Raw genomic sequence first — 6,822 nt, 5'->3', positions numbered from 1 at the left:
GCTTGATCTCAGGCATACTTTAATCTACAAAAGTCATTTAAACTTTGGACTTCAGATGATTGAATCTCTATTGATCACTGTATTGATATGTTCTATGGATTTTTAACCGTTGCATTTTTACGTTTTTTCCTTCACATGCAGGCACAGTATGATCACATCACTCTTGTCAAACCTTAGATTTTTTTCCATAGCTTTACTTCTGCATGAACAAATTACACATAAAACAACAATAGCACAAGAAAGAGTGGGTACCAGACCAGCTTTATTACATATTTTTGTTCACTGCCTCCCTCTGACCACTGAGCTCTATGCAGGTAGATGGGCCATCCCTGTTTACCTGCAGAGAACTTATGGTTCAGTGGATTGCAAATGTGGTCTCCCTGCTGAACCGTAAATTCCGCTTAAGGGAGCAGCCGAAAGGGAAAAAGGTTGTAGCTAGGGCATGATGGTGTATTTGGGTCACTGACTGTTTAAAAATTCTTTTTAAAAAATAAAATAAAACATTAAGTGGCTCAGTGAGGCTATTAAATTCTGAGGAAAAAAAATCTCTAGATTAAAGTTGTAAATTCATGAGAAAAAACTATCAAATTTCCATCCATGGATTTTATTAACATGGTCGTTAGGGTGCTGGAGCCTGTCCCAGCTGTCATAGGGCTAAAGGCAAGGTACACCCACGACAGGTCTAACACAGAGACACAGACGATCACTCACGCTCGCATTCACATCCATGGAAATTCAGAATCACCGGCTTACTGAACTTTCATGCGCAGAAAAGACTTACATTTATGAGAAGAAAAAACATGAAGGCTTATAAGAAATAACTACGAGGATGTCGCGTTTTGATGAAAATGAGCTTGTATGTTTCTAGTTATTCATCCCAGTAGTTCAAATTTCTTTCCTACTGAACCTTGAAAAAAATAACAACACTGTTTTTATGAGTGCCTCTGCACCAGTTTCCTCCCAGTTCACATATTATCAGTCTGTCTCTACTGGAAAACTGATGACAAAGAAATGAATGAATACAGGAAATTCTACTTTGTCATTTCTGAAATGCACATCAAGGAACAGAGTGACACATGCTGCTCTCTTCTCTCTGAAATGTCTTTTTCTGCTCTCGTTTGGGGAATCAAGAATATTTGGGGAAGATTATAGGCAAGTTTTCACAAGTTGATAGTGCTACCTAACTGTGCTTATACATCAGCTGCTCTGCCTTTAATGAAGCGAAACATCCTTCTAGATTTCAGCATGTTCACTGTGTTCTGTTTGAAGCTCCTGTTTCTAGGTGGCTCAGCAGAAATCAGAGCACTGCTCCTGTTTATGGGGGGGTTCTCTCGCCATTTATGATTTTGGAAGAGAGGATTTGTGGCTCTTGGTTGCTGCATATTATTGATTAGAGGCGGACGAGGGTGCTGTAACTTTTATTTGACATTTGAGGCAACTTTGAATTAAAAGGATGGACAAACAACTTTCTGCCCTTCAGTGCTAAAGCTAAAGTTTCACCTCAGTGTTTTTGGATTTTTAAAAACTGTAGGTATCGTATTTAGCATGCACAAAACATGATATGTGCCGTTATGGATGCGTGGCACAAAAACAGTGACGTCACCACGGTCCCTTTGCCCAAGTTCCAGTTTTCCCAGCAGTTGCAACCAGTTACTTTTGGGGGGGGGGGGGAACATTACTTTTTTAGTTAAAGTATCCATGAAAAGTAATTATTTTTCCTAAAAGTAATGCAGTACGTTGCTTAATTGCCCAGAACAGAACCAGTTTGTTACATTTATTTTCTTGTTACTTTGTAAAATGACCTGGAACACATTGTTACATAATTACCAGTTAATGACATAAACCATAAGCTACAGTCCCACACACCAGTAATCCCTGTGCTAATGTCCTAGCGAGAGTAGACATCCGGTATTTATTTCAATGTCTACACAAAGCATCAAAACCAGCCCAAAGGCTCTTTAAAGTGGTCGTCATGGTGATTCTACTGTAGAAACATGGAGGCTGCAAGCCTGACTGCCCATCAGTCTGTTACCTGTCGAAGATCAGGTAACAGGCTGGCTGCTGGGATGGAGACGCTGACAAGTTCTACTTCGCTCCACCATTTAACTCCTCCCACACACAAACTGAAATCAGCTGATTGTAGCGCAGGATGAAAGAAGTGTGCTTGTTTGATGTTCCCACCCAGCATGACATAAATGCAATTGTAATGTAATTACTGGATTTAGTACACTGGTTGCATTAGCACCCTCTGTATCATTTGTGATTCTCTGAGCTCCTGGACTGATGTATCATTGAAGTGATCGTAAACGAATGTCATGCTGTCTCATTTCATAGCAAGCGCCTCCTTCTTGACGGAAAAAACGGTTGATTAGGGAGCCAGGTGTTGTGCCTCTTAGTCATAAAAAGGTGAGAAATTTTATGACTTTGTGATGTCCTAATTTGTCTCTGTGACCATCGACACAAATGTCACGTAGCTGAGCTTGGTGTTAGTTGATGTTAGCGGGGTTGTCACTTTGCTCTCTCTGGTTTCCTTGTGTGAAGAAAAGGTGAGGCCGATAACTGAGCCGGAGAGCCAAATACGAGTCAGCGTAGATCGAGTGTAGTGGTGTGAAAGTGCTCCTCTACCAGTGGAAGAAAGCTGTGATGAACACGACATTGTTGTTGAAGGGGTGATGGCGAGGCAGTGGTTGCCATGGAAATTAGGGGTGTGTCTGAAATGTTTTAATGGCCCCATGTGAAGCAGGAGGCCACCCGGTTGTGGCTTTGACACCTCAGCAGCCTGACGGGAGCGAGGAAAGCTGGGAGGACTTAATGACCCATTTGGCTCCTGTGGCTTTGGGCTCGGCCTCTTCAGGAGACTGAGGACCGCGCATGTGTGTGTGTGTGTGTGTGTGTGTGTGTGTGTGTGTGTGTCTTTAGGCTCTGTCTCACCTGCCATTGAAGTTATTTTTAACCCCAGAGATGGTTTGTTTGACTCTGAGTGAATTAGACCTGATGACCTACAATGCAAGTCTCTTATTCTACCAGAAACAAACCACACAGAAAGGTGTAAAGCACATGATTCTCAAATGAAGTCATTTATTCATTTTCAGTGAGCAAAGTTTTGCCAGGGGCCCAGGTAGGGCATTAACAGGGAGAGGGGGGCACAAAGAGATACTTTTCTTTCTTATTCTCATTTAAAATGTCTCGCTTTTAAAAAATAATTATCTGAGTCTTACGACCAAACTTTTCATCTGATGTAAAATGTATAGAAATTATACATATACCAACAGGACAGCATACATCACTGTCACAACAGCATTTGTTTTCATTCAAAGGCTTTATGGCTTTTCTTATAATACCTGGTGGGCCGATTTCTTTGTCCCAGTCCAGCCCTGAATGTAATATCTCCAGGCTGCCCTGAATCTAGCCCTGGGGCCTCCTCCCAGTTAGACATGCCAAAAACGCCTGACCTAATAAGTATCGAGGAGGCAAAGACTGAGCTCTTCACTCTCTCTAATGGAGAGCCCAGCCACGTTTTTAGTTGCTAGCCATAGCTCGTAACCATAGGTCCATCCATTCACTCTCTTCCACTTATCCAATTCATGCTCCAGCTATCCCAGCTGTCTTAGAGCGAGAGGCAGGGTACACCCTGGACAGGTCAGCAGTCTGTCACAGGGCTAACACACAGGCTACGTCCACACTAGCCCGGGAAAGATTTGAAAACTGTGTTTTCGTCTGAAAACGCTCCACGTCCACACTAGTGTTTTCAGTTGTTTTCACAGAGTTGTGTGTCCACATTGAAACGGCCGAAAACACTTACGTTCCAGTCCTGCGCAAGCGTGAAACGCAAGGAGATTCAGACTGCCTCATTTCTGTCTGCTGCTTATTTACTTTACGGCTCTTTGAAACGTTGCTGCAAAATGTCGAGGAAAAGATTTTTAAATGGGCTAACAGTGAGGTGGAGTTGTTGCTGCGAGTAACACAGAAGTACAAAGTTGAGTGAGAATTAAAGAATTTGAAGAAAAGCTATCTGGAGCATGTACAGACTGATATGAATCTTTAATAGGGCTGTCAAAACTGAGAGCAAACAAAACAACTGCTGTGTAATGCCCTCCGCTATCTTGGCTTAATTGGTCACATGACTGCATCACATGACTAAAATGTGCCATCGTTTTCAAAAAGTCTCCGCGTTCGCTGTCCACATTGCGACACGAAAACTGCGTTTTAAAATGTAAGTGTTTTCAAAACGCTGCGTTTTCCTTGACCCAAAACGCCGTCTCAGTGTGGACGAGAGGCCAAAACACAGAGAAAACGATGCGTTTTCAAACGAAAACATATTAGTGTGGACATGGCCACAAAGACAGACAACCATCCGCTCTCACATTCACACCTGTGGGCAATTTTGGTTAACCCAAACCCACTAAGGTGATGGTAGGAAGTTCAAGTTCAGACTCTATTGACAATAACTGTAATTTTACTTATTTTCCAGCCGTCTGGTTGGTTAGTTTGTGTTGTAATTTGTTGTTTTGGATCCAGACTAACATGTTATTGTGAGATAAACTGGAAATAAACTCATTCACAAAGAAGACCTACAACTTTAATTTTCTGTGGGGTGTTTTAAAACATGGATGCATCACCCAGCCCCGGCTGCTGGGTGGACAAAAACAGGCTACCTTTGACCCGGTTTCTGGTTGTGTGATTGTGAAACTGTGAATAAGTGTTAATCTCCATCTTTAACTGTCAGATTTGTGCAGACTCAGCAGTGTTGCTAGCATTACCTGGCTGGTGTGATGAATCGAAAAGCCCGGGAGGAGATAGAGCACGATTTAAATGACTTCTGAGCTATTGATGGAACATAATTAGCTGCAGATATGAATTCAGGCAGATTTTCTACAGTCAGAACTGAAGTTAATTACTTGTTAACTTGCATACAGTATTTTTCTGAGACACTAACTCACAAACTGTACCAGCATAAATAGTAATACTGGCTGTGGAGCACCAGAAGCCTGCCAGCAGCTGAATAATGGATAGCCTGTCTGCCTGGAAGGCTGCTGGAGCTGCTGAGCACGCCGTCTAGACGAACCCCGACAGCACAAAATACATGCACGCTCCTTTTCTCTCCACGTAACAGGCTGACTGGCTGAATCCAGATGAAAGCTGTGAGCCTCGCTCGATTCTTTTTTTTCTTAAGTATTTTATCCACTTTGTTGATGTGGAGGCAGATGAAAGGAAGGGTGATGGTGCACCTCTAAGCCGTTAATAGTATGGTTCAGGATCAAAAGATGGCTTTAATATTGTGGATGTAATTATAATGTTGAAATATTCCACTGCTTCAGATCAGTTTCATTAAACCTGGAGTCGCCACACGGCCTGATCAGAGCCCTCACCCCGGGAGAGGCAGAAGCTGTCGCAGGTGGAGCCATTCAGGAGCAACATCAGTGATTTCATTTATTTGCTGTCAGCACTGAGTTTCCTGCACTAAGACAGAGACCTGCTGTTTTAAGCTGAGCCTGTTTTTGAAGACAGCTCAGGAGCAACCTGCTGCTCTAACATAATACAGCATGTTAGCACGTGCTGTCACATGACCACTTCTTTATGTGTCCTTGAAGACCATAAGCTCTTTGGCACTTGTGTTCAGAAGTAGTGTTTCACATCACAAGTGCTTCTTTATCTGAACCACAGCTTAAAACCCCAAATATCCCTCCTGTCCTTATCAGTCCCTCAGGCTTCTGGATCCAAATCGTAGACCGTTTACCCGTCAGTCAGACTGTGCTTGATACTTTTCTCACAAGAGAGCTTCACAGCAAGATGATAACAGGGCACAACAAGATCAAAGCAAAAATTAAATAATATGTAATAATAAGTCATTTGAAATACATCAAAAAGACAAAACATCAAAGAAATAAAGTCACATTTAAAATGGTTTATACATAAAATAATAAACACTGTAAAAAGACATAATAGAATGAAAAAAAAACTGTGAAAAGTCCAATAAATGTGCATCTGTGAGTGAAATGACCATGTAAAACAGTTATTTTATTTTAGCTGGTCTTTTAAATGAAGGCTTTTTTGTGTTACTAAAGATTAACAGATAAAATCATTATAATAATTTAATACACATCATTCACAGTTTCGTGTCTGAAACAGACAACAAACAGACGTGAACACGAAAATACCACGAAGGACTTCTGCAAGTGAAGATACAGTCAAGGCCGAATCACCACTTCTTTAGAGCTCATGTTCTATGTTTGTGTGTGTGTGTGTGTGTGTGTGTGCATGCGTGTAATCATGTGTGTGTCCAGGGACCATATGGTGGAGGAACCACCCACTCATTGTGACCAACCACACCTTGCAGCAACACACTGAGTGAGAGAGACAAAAGAACCATAAACAGATAGAAGAGCAATGCAGAGACTCCGTGTGTGTGTGTGTGTGTGTGTGTGTGTGTGTGTGTGTGTGTGTGTGTGTGTGTGTGTGTGTGAATAGTTCCCTGTTGAGGTATTGCATTCACACCCTGTAGCCTTACACCCCCCCAGGAGAGACCACGGTGTGACTGTGGATTACATCGTCATGTGATCACATGTGTTTTGTTGGATTGCTAGGAGATGAATGCGATGGTTGTTTGTGACGTGCCTGAGAGGTGACCTCGGCTGAGAGGGCTGTGCAGCACGTCTGCACAAGCTCATACAGGGAGTGCAGAATTATTAGGCAAATGAGTATTTTGTCCACATCATCCTCTTCATGCATCTTGTCTTACTCCAAGCTGTATAGGCTCGAAAGCCTACTACCAATTAAGCATATTAGGTGATGTGCATCTCTGTAATGAGAAGGGGTGTGGTC

General features: G+C 42.3%; 1 protein-coding gene across 3 annotated transcripts in view; it reads left to right on the top strand.

Annotated features, from left to right (window-relative positions):
- Nucleotides 1-6,822, top strand: part of pak1 (p21 protein (Cdc42/Rac)-activated kinase 1) — a 69,065-nt gene that overhangs the window by 1,017 nt on the left and 61,226 nt on the right. The window lies entirely within an intron of this gene.

Source organism: Haplochromis burtoni, unplaced genomic scaffold (assembly GCF_018398535.1).
Source record: "Haplochromis burtoni strain Fernald_Lab_line unplaced genomic scaffold, NCSU_Asbu1 Contig_536, whole genome shotgun sequence".
Lineage (NCBI taxonomy): Eukaryota > Metazoa > Chordata > Actinopteri > Cichliformes > Cichlidae > Haplochromis > Haplochromis burtoni.
Note: the sequence above shows the minus strand (reverse complement) of the source record. Positions and strands in the feature narration are given on the sequence as shown.